The following is a 14,771-nucleotide window of genomic DNA, read 5'->3' as shown; positions in this document are numbered from 1 at the left end:
CAATCTAAGATCAGGTGGTCTTATTTTCACAGCCAGGTCATGCTGTCAGCTCACATTGAACTTGTAGTTACCTTAACCCTCCTAGATCTTTTTACTGCTTGACTTCTGGCCTTCCCATTCTGCACTAAGCCAGCTGACTTTCTGAAGCTAACTGCAGATCATTATGTTTATCACTGCTACAATTTATCTCAGAGGTTTTAAGCCTTTCTTTTAGCCTGTTCATATCATTTTCAATCTTAGTTCTATTATTTTAGTATTTGCTGTTAATCTTGGGTTTTGAATCAGTCACAAAGCTGGATGGGATATGATTTATGACTCAATATACCTCCTCAGTAAAATTTTACAGAGGTCCTGATGAAAAAATGATCTCTAAGTTGCTTCCAGAGACTTCTTTTAGAGGAACAGAAATATACACTCTCTGGAGTGATTCCACCTAGCTGTGCTATCAGATTTTACTTCTACACTTCACCCATAAAGGGAAACTATGAAAGAGTTGTATAAATGCCTCTTGCAACTAAGGAATACTCTGATTCTCATTTACTGTTTGATGTGTATATACAAAGAAAGAAAATGTGGTTAGTTTGGTGTGACTGATATAGCTTGTGTTGTTTTCAATATTCTTTCTTTTTGTTTACTCCTTAGATTTAATGGGCATTTCTTCTTACTAGTATTTTTCTATGTTACAATTATCTACCTCCATAGAAATTATTGTAAGAATCTTATCTGGGCTTTTTTCTCCCTCGTTTGAGACTTCTGCTAATGTAAGAAAATCTCCTGCCAAAAGCATTCTTCCTGATCGTCATTAAACACTGCCAGTTCTTTATTGATAACCCAGGTTTCAGGCTCACCACCTATAGTCTAAAAAGCTAAATTCTGTCTTTTAATACCATCTCTTTGGCCTGCTTGGAAGTCACTACAATCATAGGAATGAACTGATATTACCTACAGCCTCAAGTCTTTAAAAATACTTTACTTTTAAATAACTATATTACCTCTTTGTGTAAATCTACAGGGAAAAAGACCAATAGATTTGATGACTCTAGATAAGTCCTCTGTCCTTGAGACTGTTGTTTCTGTGATGAAATTTAGTACTTCCAAGAACTAGGTCAGGACATTGGGTTCTTGGCTGCCTTTCTTTCTGTGGTAAGAACTCTCCTCCAGTTGATCAGGAGCTCAAATGGGATGAAAATACAAGAGAAGGGATAAAGCAGCATGAGGTAAGAGAACCAGAGTGATTCTGGGTCCTACTGAGCTGAGAACTTACTAATTTCTCCACAGCCATGCAAGACCATGGGTGCTAGGCAAAAGATAGCATGACTCTTCCCTGACGCTCAGATAATCCCTCTAGCTCCGTATCGCACCCAGCACCTCCTAATTCAGAACACTTGTCTCTGCTCTGGTGCTCCAATTTCCAACGTGATTCCATGTGCCTTGTCTTGGACCATCTAATTCACCCTCTCACATTGGGGCTTTCTCTATGCTATCAGGTTTAATGCTAATTCCACTCTTGAAGTTATCTCTTAGCTCTGTTATGTAATATATTCAGGGGATCTTTTGATGCTATGGACATTTTGTGACTCTGCATATGAGAAATGAAGTGAGAATTAAGGGATGGAGTAATTATTGCTTGCTAAGTATTTGTTTAGATGACCTTTATTTTCAGGACCACAGTATACCCACTGGACCAATGAGGCTATATCAAAATGGTTATTTCAAAACCTTTCTCCTGGCTCTCTGTTTAGCTTCTGACCTCAATTCCATTGAAGTGTGACTACCCTGTATCACCTGACACACCTTGCACCCAGGCCTAGCCCCAGGAACCAAGCTCTGAGTTCTGACTCCTGCTTGCTGAGGAGAGGACGTTCAATAATTGTATGAAGCCACTGAGCTAATTTTACACTATTTGACCGCTCCCAGTTTCTTTGTTCTTATTATTGAGGGAAGAAAACCAAACTCTTTTTTTATGCCGCTCAGTATTCCTTTGCCAACCCACATAAGAACAGAATCTGGGACAACCAACACATGTTGGAAAGATTTGAGGGAGCATAAGAGCTCAAAAATGGAGCCTGATGATACAAATGTAATAGTGGCTTGAGTTTGGGGCACCACAATATTCCCTAGATTTAGATAGTTATTTTTGTATAAGAGTGCAGTAGCATTCAGGTGGCTAGGAAAGGCATGGAACACTGCCAGGCATCAGGGGTGGGCCACTGTAAGGGAAGAGGCTGTTCCTGTTGAGGATTGCAGTGAGACTAAGCAATAGGAAATGAGGCAGTAGGAGGATATTTGATTCTGTTCCTGAAGGAAGTTAGAATTTTCTCATGTCCCAATCTTTTTTTTTTTTTTTAGACAGAGTCTCACTCTGTCACCCAGGCTGGAGTGTCGTGGCTCAATCTTGGCTCACTGCAACCTCCACCTCTCGGATTCAAGCAATTCTCCTGCCTGAGCCACCTGAGTAGCGCCACCACACCCGGCTAATTTTTCTATTTTTAGTAGAGGCGAGGTTTCACCATGTTGGTCAGGCTGGTCTCAAAGTCTTAGTGTTGGGATTACCTCAAACTGCTCAAGACAGTAAGGTGACTATACCTCCCAGGCAGATAGTTCTGTGCTTTCATCTATTGCCCCTTGACTCACAAATGTGGGTGTCCAGTCAAGATTCTCCCCTGAGTGACAAGGTGATCAATCTAACTCCCGTGGATAACCTCAAAAGTGTCTAAAATTCAACAGGCCCAGACTGGGATACTTGATTTGCCTTCTTTTCTGAGCCTGCTCCCTATGTCAGTAAATAGGGATTCCCTGTATGAGTGAATAGCATCACCATCCATCTACAAGCAAAGTTAAAAGCAGTAGTTCTTCCTTCCTCCCACACCCACACCCAATTCAGCAGCAAGTGTTATTAGCACTTCCTCATAAATATTTCCTATTGCTCTGTAGGATTTCATCACACATGCTGCCTGAAGTTGTCTGACTTATTAATCTGCTCACAGTTATTATCTGTCTCTTCTACATGTAAGTTCTATGAGAACAGAAGCTTATATGTCTGTTTCACCACGATGTGTCTTTTGTTTGAAACAGAGTGCTCAGTAAATACCTGATGAATGCATGTCACACTGTGAAAATCACCTCTTCTTTAATTTCTAAATTCTCCTTATTTAAACAAGTTTAACTGCTTTCTGAATATCAACAAAATACAGTTTCTGAATATTAAGAAAATACATAAAATCTTAACTCACAATGACAGTAAAGAGAATTAGTGATTCAAATAAAAATTATCTAGTTACTGAACCTTGTGCACTGACAATCATTGATTTATAATAGGAAAATGTTTCTAGTTAACATTTTCATGAGAAACCGTTAATTTTTAATCTTCTGTAAGACATTATATGAGAGTTCAACTTGATGCAAAGTAAAGTGAGTGGCAAGAGAAATCGACTTCTCCCTTGATAGTCTTACCTCAATACTTACTTATAGATGTCCCTTGAAGGGACATAAAATGTTATATGAAAAATCAATAGGAAATATTAATAAAGTATGATTTATAATCTTGAAGACATGATTTGACTGGGAATGATCTCGAAATCCATATTTGAACAGTTGTGTGCATAGTTCAAATAAAAATCTATGCATAAATCTATAAGCATATAAATGAAAAACACTCAGTTTGAATGTGTACCAAGTTTGTACATATAAATATCAGTCAACAAAAGCTCATTCAGGTAGAATAAGTAGTAGATAAAAAGCCAAAAGGCTTGGATGCTAGCAAGTTGCTCATCAACCGTTAATTAACTTGCCAGGCCTATAAAAACCAATATAATTAAACATTATAATCCCCAGAGTTTATTGAGCAATTACTATACACCAGGCACTCCATTCAAAGCACTTTACAAAGTATTAATTCACTTAATTATCAAAACAATCTTATAAGACAGTGCTAGATTAAAAAACTCTTTAACTAAAATGTCAAACCAAAAGATTTAAAGTAAAAATTATTTATTATTAATTGCAATTTGGGGCTTGTTTGGCAGTTTATCTCTGGTTTCTTCTAGGATTGCTAGTGCAACTGCATTCCTCTGAAGGATTCACTGGGATGGTAGGACTAAGATGCCCAACTCACATATCTGACATCTGGCTTCTCTTTCAATAATCTTGGGCTTCATCACAATATGGTGCTTTTAAAGCAAAAGCAGAATCTGCCAGGTCATTCACATAACATCATTTACAGTGCATTTTATTTGTCAGAACAAGTCACAGGGTTAGCCCAGATTCAAAGAGATTACCCCCTTGGTCAAGAGGATTAGCAAAGTCACATTACAGAGATGAGTATATAGTGGGATGGCAGACTTTGTGCTCATTAGACAATCAACCACAAATAGGTATTGTTATTTGTATTTTACAGATGATAAACCTAACACAGAGAGAGATATGGTGGCTTGCCCAAGGTCACAACAAGTAAGTAGTGGTGCTGATATTTGAACCCAGGCTCTCTAGCTGTAGAACCACCATACCTTCAAAACAGCATTGGATGAGGTCATGAGACTTGACTCCTTTCCATATATTACTTTAAAAATGTTTTTTAAAAAAAGAAAGAAAAAGGGTTTGAGGCATGAGACCATCGCTTAAGGAAGGGTGCACAATGGGGTTATAAATCAACACTCTTAGGCTGATGTGTTCTGTGGGAGAGGGGCTCTGCAGAGGGATCTGGCAGGCTGGAGGAGATCCATAGTATTGTTCAGGAGATAAATGAGAGATAGGGTGACTATCTTTGGACTCCCAAGAATAAGCCACTCTCCTATCCTACCTCTGTGTTTCATATTAACACAAAGAGGTTAGAGTTGAAGGCCCTTAGGTATTGTCCAACTTGAAGATGGCATAGTCTTTCATTTTAATGAAGAAATTTTACACACACACGCACACACACACATGCACGCACGCGCACTCGCGTTTTTGTTTTCAGATTGAATCAATTCCTGTGTCTATGCAAGTTTAAATCAAAAATCTTTTTCATATATGCTTGTTTCTGCAGAACGAGGTCTGTGACACCTAACCCAGAGTTTCAGTGTGAGGATACATAAATGGAAACGAAAGTAATCACTTGATTTAAGGCATTTTTACTTGTTACATTTATTTCTCATGTCCCACAATGGTGAAATTCTTTATTAAGAATTATAATCCACATAGATTTTTGGTATTATGCAAGTAAACAGTAAGATACTATCACAATGTATATACTGAGATAACATTTTTGGGGGTGTCTGTTGTTCATAGAACAAACACTAAACTTAAACGTTGTTGTCTTTACATGTGTTCCCTCAGTGTTCTCTTTCTCTCCTTCAGGTCACCCTATCCCTCATTTAGCTCCTGAACAATACCATGGATCTCCTCTAGCCTGCCAGATCCTTCTGTAGAGCCCCTCTCCCACAGAACACGTCAGCCTTAGAGTGTTGATTTATAACCCCATTGTGCACCCTTCCTTAAGCAATGGTCCCATGCCTCGAACGCTTTTTCTTTCTTTTTTTGAAAAGCATTTTTAAAGTCATATATAGAAGTTTTTTTAAAATTTTACTTTACATGCAGAATATGCAGGTTTGTTACATAGGTATATGTGTGGATGGTGGTTTGCTGCACCTATTGACCTGTCCTCTAAGTTCCCTTCCCTCGTCTCCCACCCTGCAATAGGTCCCAGTGTGTATTTTTCCCCTCACTGTGTCCATGTATTATCATTTTGAGCCCTTTTCCAATATGACCTTGGCTCAGTTGACCATCATTTTGGGGATATATCTGATAAAGAAACTTATGGCATATTAATTTTCCCAATTTAGGAAAGCCAAAGATTAGGTAATTGAGGTAGAAGATTATGTTAGTAAAAGCAAACAAACAAAAACTTCACAATCAAGAGTAGAATCTGAGTGATATGTGGAATATCATTCAAATACCTTTTACCTTATGAAAAAAAGAGAAAATTAGATCAGGTCAGTAGCTGGTTTTTAGAAACTGGGAATTTGTAAAACAAACAGAAGGAACAAATTTTGAGAAAGGATAACGTGCAAGGCATAAAAGTCCTTGCAACATCCGAGTTCTTTACTTGGTCTCTAAGGCCCCATGCAGGCTGACCTGTATCTTGCCTCAGACTCCTTTCTACCATTCTCATGGTGCATGCCAACTTTCTTGGCTTCCTGCTGTGCCTCCAACCCTCACGCTCCACCTCAGAGCCTTTATACTCTTCCTGTCTCTGCCTGTAGTGCTCTCCCCTAGACAGCCTGCTCTCTTCTGAGTGCGCAGTTGGTACCTTCTCAATGATGCCTCCCTGTTCTTCCTGTTTGGTACTGAAACCTGTACCCCTCTGTCCCCAGCACTGCTGATCTCCTAGTTCTATACAACCTTCGAGTTTCTTCCATAGCACTTATTACCTTCTCACATATTGTATAATTTCCTAACTTCGTTACGTGTAGTATGTATTTCCTTACTCCGAAACTTAGGGTATAAGAGGGAATGAATTTTCATCTGTTGTAATAAGCTCCAAAAAAAAATGTTCTCCATTTTTCAACTTTCTCTGTATTAGTCTGCTAGGTTTGCCATAACAAAATACCACAGACTGGGTGGCTTAAACAACAAACATTTATTTTATCACAGCTCTGGAGGCTAAAAGTCCAAGATCAAGGTGCCGGCAGGTTTATTTTCTCCCAAGGCTTCTCTCCTTGAATTGCAGATGGCCAGCTTCCTGCTGTGTCCTCAGATGGTCTATTCCTGCAGAGCAGACTGAGACTGCAGCAATGATCTAGCAAAACATGACACAGCTCGTGACAGAGAGCCTGGCCTCAGCTATCTCCCATTCCTTTTTCACAGGCACACATAGGAAGGTATTTTTAAATTTGCAAAAGTTTATTTTAAAGGGAATAATAGATTAGACTTGTGAAGACTTTTGCTTAGGGCTCCAAATCCCTAGCAATAAATCCTTACAAATGAACTATAATCTCCATTAAAAGAGGTCATGGACATAAGCAAAACTCTAGTGCCTACCATGACATCTGGCAAAAGCAGACTATTAATAAATATTTGCAGAATGAATGATTAAATGAATCAAGGGTTACAAAGAAAGGTTGCAACACTGAGAAACTCTCAAAAATATGCTGGTAGTATCAGAGAAAGGCAGATTCCTTTCTAAATCTCCATTCTCATTACTGGAAAGCAACCAATAATTTCTTTCATTTTTAAAGCATCCGTACAGATGCCCAACCAATATGCTGAACCATCAATTAAAATAAACTGTACAAAATGCCCACTCTGCAAAGTGTGCCTGCCTCTGGCACATGTTCCATTTCAACACTGGAATCACCAAAATAACTAATGTGGTTGTTCAGTTCTAGGGTCAGCAACTTGTTCTCTCAATTTCTAAATCCCAAGGCAAATAGCTTTCAGATGCTAGAATGAAGAAAGTTGAAAAGAAATTGCCAGTTCTTTTGTTGCCTTATTAAGTCTGGAGTATTCTATTTAATCACATCTTCCTCTTGGAGAAATCAACTATTTGAAGAAAAATACATTCCTGGTATCTGAATGCCGTCTTTCAATAAGTAGCAAAGATCAAAGAGGGTGTATTTTCTAATCTTTGAACATTAACAATGTCCCTTGTACTGCAAAATGGAATTACTTAGGGCTGTTACGGAGACCCCTGTAGTTTTGAGCATATAAATGAAACTTCTTAATAGAGAATATGAAATTAATTGTAACATATTTAATATCCCTCAAATAAATTGGAAAGAACAAGATATTTGGCACTTGGATATTTATTTTAAACATTTTACCAAGTGCACAGGACCTTGTAATGTGTCTGTAATATTTAACAGAGATAAGATATCCTACCCAAGCTCAGCATTTTCTTCTCATGTTTGTGTGTTTTGTTATAAGAAAATTGGACAGTTTTATCACCGGGTGATATTTATTAACCAGTGTCTGGGAAAGGGGAAAAGACAGTTTACTGCTGGATCAGCATGTGGCCAGCCAAGAAAATAAAAGGACACTCATAGTCAGTGATTTTAAACTGTTGGTCAGTGCCCTGATCAGGATGTCAGCTTTCTTTTAGGAAAATGCATAAAAAAGGTTCAGAGTACACAGTACTAAAGTGTATAACTTCTGTTTTATGATTTGCAAAGGGTAGGACACTCATTGACTGGTGAATTTATTTTCTATGTTTGAAAGATAACACTTTGGCTTATTACCCGATGAAGATCTTCTCATTTTTGTAATCGCCTTATCATTCCAAGAGGATTCCAGTGCATAGCTCATCTTTCCCTTCTTTCTGATGTCCCTTATACTTGTGCCTTTTAATCATAGGACACTTTGCCCAAGAATGCATTTTCAGAAAATTGAGATACACATTCTGTATGGATGAAGGCCACTGTGTCATCTACATTTTCCACGATTCAGCCATGCCCTTTGTTCTTGGACATGATAGAAAATCTGTTTTCACTCTCAATTGGAAAGCCAGCATGGGTTAGACCAGATGGCTGTTGACCTTCAGGCAATAGAGAATGGGGGAGATTCCCAACTGTTCTCATTACTCTGGGCAATGACCTCCTTTGGAGCCACAGCCTCAAGAAGCTGACACCTAGAAAACTTACTTTCTCCTTGAACACTAGACTCTCTGCTGGTTGTTTGTTGAGAAACTCTAGATTGCCTAACTGTCATAGTGTTGATGCCTTGTGCCATTGTTATATGCATTACCCTTTATCCACTGAAGGCAAGCTGCTGGCATTGTAAAAGTCTTGATAAGTAAGTGAAGACATTTAAGTTTAGATGTCTGAGAATGTGAGAATTTTTTTTTCAATTTTTATGTTCCTGTGCATGGATCATAGTAGACACTCAATATGTGTGTGGAGGGGGGAGAGGTGGGGAAGGATGTTGAGAGTGTGTTGGTTGATTGAATGCTTAAAAGATAAATGTTCTAAATATATTATTCATAAGATAGTTGCAGAAAATGTATTCATACAGAAACATAACACATTGCAAGCATTGTCTCACTTTCTTTTCCAATAGTGCTAGTGATTTTTGCTAGACCAAGAATTGAGAACTATGTAACTAGCGAATAGAAGAGATAGGACTTGATTAAGTCTCTTTGTCCAATTCTGATGCTCAAATGTTTAACTTACAATGTCCCTACTACTTCCTCTTTTGTTACCATGGGGAAATGACTAACTAGAGTTAAATTTACATCCCCAAATCGTGGAATAATGTCTCTGTAAAATTTCTTCAAAAGCCCAACCCTACTCATTCTTTATTTACATACTTTAAAGAAATAAATGGCTACATGTGACTTTCATCAGTATACTGGCTACAAAGAATTGAAAGAATTGATGAATGTTTGACAGAGATTGGAATAAGAATATTTTTCTCTTCTATTTCTATCAGGTTGCCTTTTCGATCTGATCTGATCTGATCTGACATCTCCCCCCAGGACGTCTGAGTGTGCAGGGTTATCAGTCCTCTGTCTTGCTCCTATCATCTAGTCCAAGAAAAACTGGCATCTTGCTGGGCTGGGTCTCCAGCTCTCTGGCCTGCATATATTAAATGAATGAAACTGAAAGAATTAGGTCACTGGAGCAAGTGTATCCACTTATTGGGCCACAGATGAAGAGAAATCTCAAATGTGCCCTTCATTATAGAATGTATCTGAATCCAGTGTTATATCATATATTGGTTGAAATTGCAGACAGAACAGCCCTTTTCACCCACACAGTCATACAAATATAGCTTCTTGGCAAACTTACATTCACACACAAGGTGGCAGTAAGTAGAATTTTTTTTTTTACATTGATCTTAAAACAATCCACTTCCTTACAACTTAGTGCCATAATTCTGTCACCTGGATCAGCAAAAGTAACGATTCTTCAGGAGGCAGAGCAGAATGAGATGAACCTTCCTGATGAAGAGAGAAAAAAAAAAATCCCACAATCCCAGGTCTCAGTGGACAGAGGGACTGATGGAGTGTCTTGTGGCTCACTGGGCACGTTTGTGCTGGTCCACTGGAGGGTAAGCCCCAAGTTAGAATGAGTAAAAATATCCATTTAAGTCTTATCCTTATTGTTAGCTCCTCCGTAGCAAAACCTCTGCAGGAAGCAAACACCTTTCTTCCTTGTGCTGTGTCTTATTTCCCTGGCACCGCTCATCCCTCTGAGTATATCAGTTAACAAGTACTGACCAATTTAAAAAGGATTTTTGTTTATATTACTACACACTCAAAAGACAACCACTACATGTCTCAAAGTCCCCAGTTTTTTATCCTTAAAAAGGTGAGATTGGGCACAACGTTATTTACTGGGTACTTTTGAAAAGACCAGATAATAACTCTTCAATATATCCTGCATTAAGCAGCATCAAAATGATGCATGAAAATAGTATCTGACAATGACTCGGTAAGTGTGTGTGTGTGTGTGTGTGTGTGTGTGTACATGGTTATAGTATGTTAATGTATCTGCCTATAGTTTAGACTTCATTCACAAAATTGTTCTGATCTGCTTAGGGATATTTTTACTAGAATTTATAGTTATTATTTGGCACGAACCTATTCATTTCATAGTCATCACTTTAAAACTAACACAATTGATATGAAACCATGTTGAATTTTGAAGGAAATTAACCAATCAATAATCAGATTTTTTTAAAAAACCCATTTTTGAAAAAATTGTGTGTCTTGTTGCATTGCTAAGAAAACACCTCACAATACTTTTTTCCTTTACTGAATAAAAGAGCTGTTTACAATGATGGCTTGCAGGGAAGACAAATACCCTCTTCCCTCTTCTGGCTATAATCCCATCAAAATTTCATTTGGCTAAGGGAAATAATAATAGATTTCAAGAGCCAACTCTTCCCTATTGGTTTTGGCTGCTTAGAAGGAGGAAAAGTGTTGTTATCAATTAGTGATGTTGTCTTTGAGAGCACAAGTAGGGAATTAAGTCACATATGCCATATAGTTGGCATCTGTGCTTTAAGGCTTTTCTTAAAGATAATCACTTTTATTGAGTTGAATCATTTGAAAAAATAGTTGTATATAGTGAGTGATATAAATGGTTTACATTTATTGAATATCATGTTTTAAAGATTTAATTTTTTTATATGGCACAAAATATAAGACATGGCAGAAATTTCATCAGTTTAATAAGTAACTTCTGTATTGCCTTTTCCAGGTTACAGAGCACACTTTAAGATATAATCTCATATATGCTCCAAGGAGCCTATGAATAAAGTATTGTATTTTCCCTATTTATATATGCTTGGTCTAAGACAGAAAAAAATGCAACATTTTATCCAAATTTACACCCAGGACAAAAATGCATGCCTCACAAAAGTGGCAGAGTAAGGTTGTTGAAAACTCAAGGAATCTTAAGAGAGTTATATTCTTTAATCATAAAGGATCTAAAACAAGTCTGAGAGGATGCCTTTTGGACATCCCAGTGAACGGTTGATACATAGTTGTTCTACTATATGATCCAACCAAATCAAACAGCTTATAGTTCCACAGTAAAATAAAACAACACAAAACTATAATTTTTGACAATCTGTCCCTTTGCTCTGAAATGTCCCCTCCCCACTTTTACTATCTGGCTAGCTTCTACATATAATTCAAGACAATTCAGGACTTTTGACTGCATTACTTCTTCCTTCCCATAACTGGAATCCATTTCATCTTCTATATATTGATCAACCAGGAATCTTCTACCACAACCTCACACCAGGAAGCTTTGATTTCTGCCCATCTTCTTAGCGTTCTCCTGGGAGGAAAAGATGGAGTTTTATATTTTGTTAGATTACCAGAGCATCAATGGGCCATGTGGAATCACCATGCTTTAAAATACCCAAATATATGCTTGATGCAGTTTTCTTTATCTCTCTTGAAAATTCCCATTTTCTCACCTCCATTTGATAAGTGGTACTTAGAAGGACCACTTCTAAGTTGTTGCTGGGGGCCAAACAGGGAAGCTTTCTCATCCACTCCATGGAGGTGGATGGCTTATTAGATACAAAGATTTTGCTTTTCTCTTTCTTTTTTTCCCCCTCACTCTTTCTCTGCTTCCAGAGATTGGCTCTAAAATTCAGAATATGGAGTCAAGAGAATATCTTTACTTGGAGTCCCCACTTAAATCTTTAGGCACAAGAAACACTCCCTAATCCAAGTTTAGTGGAAACTCTTTATTAATATATTAGCTGAAAAAGTCACCTTTACACTTATTCCACTAGTGTGGCTTGTGGTAGTAATTCATCTAGGAAAGATTATTGACATGGAAGGCGGTGGTCATTCTGGATTCTCTGGCTATAACAGCATCCAATAACTACAAATCCCCAAGATTGTAATACTCCTTAGATAGATTTCTATAATCGTATTTACCAATTAATTGGAATAAAGTAAAACTTGCAACTGAAAACTCGCTAACTTACCACATCCTTTTTCTTCAGTTTTTCTTAACTTTTCAAGATGTTACTTGATTTGATTCATTTGGTTATTTGATGTAGTAATCTCCTTCATGTTACCCCATTAACACAATTTAAAGTCATATTGAAGTTTTTGAGCCAATTCGCTGAAATGTATAAATATACTTCCCCTGTAATTTTGAGACAATGAGGGGATCATCACATGTTTAGTGGGAAGGTCACTATATGCAACTGTTAGCTCCTCTCATACGTTCTGTTTTACTGCTGTTATTATCATGATATGCAGTAAAACAGTGGTGCTGTGGAAAAGCCAAAGAGCTAAGATATCGATTCAGCTCCATCATTATTTCTTTTCCTTCTATTACATTTCTTCAGAATTCATCTTTCTTTGAAAAACATATAAACTAGACCAGATAGGATTCACCTCACCTTTACCCTGCTTGTTTGTAGATAATTTTTAAATGACTAGAAAAGCAAAGAAAGATATTGTAGGGGAAATATCAAGATTGAAAACATCGAAGTGTCTGTGCTAATACATGGCAAATATAGTTCATTATAGGTAAATGCAAAATAATGAGCTTTCCAGTAAAGAATATAACATTGGAAACATCTGTCTAATGGAAAGGTGCTGTGGCATTCTGTTTAGAAACACATTTGAGAAGTTGCTACAAAATTGTATCCATTTAGCCTTTAGACAACGCAGAATTGCAGAGAAAGAGGGAGTTAAATTACTAAAAACAAAGTATTGTAAATCAAAGGTAGAATTAGGCAAACAAAGTATGCACTTGCTCTTAGAAAATACAGAGCGTGGGTCACTTAGTTTTTAAATCAAGATATCAAAATTATTGGAAATGGGCCACTTACTGGGTCCAAAATGACTAGAAATTTCAAAACAAGTTATACGAAATTGGGAGATACACTAATTTATAGAAATAGTAAATTAAGTCCATCGGAAACAAATGAAAAGTAAAGAGACTCAATGTTACAGTATTGGGAAAAGGGGAAAAAAGTGTAAAACTTCACAAAGTTACATAAATATGAATGTGTTTTAAAAATTCCTTGAAGCAAGATAATCAGTAAAATAAGAATACAGTTAAATACTATCCAAGCCAGGATTACAGAATCCTGAATGGAACAAATCAGAGTGTAGCACGAAATTCAATGGATCCAAATTAACTATTAGTTTTTCAGCTTTTGAAATGATACTGATATATTTTCAGTTAATCCTTAGATAAGGTGAGCTGCTTTGGTAACCCCAAGACTACCAGTTGTATGAATAAGGATTTATTGAGAAAATCCTTAGCCATAGTACAAATGCACTACCCTAAGTATAGGACTGAAATATTGCAAATTTTACTTAATTTGCATGTAAATAATTAAAGTATGAGTTTTGTAAGACTTGTGTCTCAAAGGGAAAATGCTAGATATCCTAATATATGATCAGAAATATTGAGCAATTTTTTTTTTATTCACAAAAAAGTGAAAGTTTCCCTAGCTAAAATGTAGGTCATAAGAGTTCCATTGTTGTGTCATGTCCTATCTTTTCTATTTTCAGAAAAAATATGAGTAAATTAATGAATTTATTTAAAGGAAAAAACACAAATCTTCATCAAAAAATTAAAATTTCTTATTTCATGAATTATGTTTGTAATTTCCTGAGATCTCATCGGAATTCTTGTTCTATCCATTAGTCTTCACATACAGATAAAAATATTTCATATTTATCATAGCTACAGAACATTTCTAACTACTTAGCAGACGGTTAAAATTCAGCTTTCCCAAAACACTTTTACAATTTTAATACATATTTTCTTTGCTGTCTTTGCTGATTTTTAGTTAAATGTCCATTATGTTTGCTGCCATTGATTACTACAATACAATAGTATGGACATTAACAAGCAGCCCTCAAACATATACCTACCCACATTATTTGAAAATAAAGAGCCACAAAGTCTGGATATTTGAATGAAAAGACAGGACTTCTATTCAATTTTATTTAAATTGGTTTAGTGGTTATTTTTCCAGTGTCTATTTTGTACAAGGCAGTTTGATTTCTAAAACATGCCCCTAAAAGTCCACAAAATGGATAATCCCAACTCAGATCATCAAACGTGGGGCAGCTTTCATGTCCTTTGCTATGGGGGTTATCATGGCTTCCCAGTCTAATAAACATTTCTTCAGAGGTGCATCAGGGGCTTTTTATCTGGCTCACATGTCTGTGGGGTTAGTGCTGTTGGTGCTGAGAAAATACCAGCGACATAGGTAACCTACAAAAATTGATCTTGATACCATAGTATAGGCCTGAAAAAAGCTCCCAGTACTTGCACCCCACTTTTTCCATTTGCCCTTTA

The sequence above is a fragment of the Trachypithecus francoisi genome, unplaced genomic scaffold (assembly GCF_009764315.1).
Source record: "Trachypithecus francoisi isolate TF-2019V2 unplaced genomic scaffold, Tfra_2.0 Lachesis_group7, whole genome shotgun sequence".
NCBI classification, from domain to species: domain Eukaryota; kingdom Metazoa; phylum Chordata; class Mammalia; order Primates; family Cercopithecidae; genus Trachypithecus; species Trachypithecus francoisi.
The sequence above is the reverse complement of the archived record's forward strand: the minus strand, read 5'-3'. Positions refer to the sequence as shown.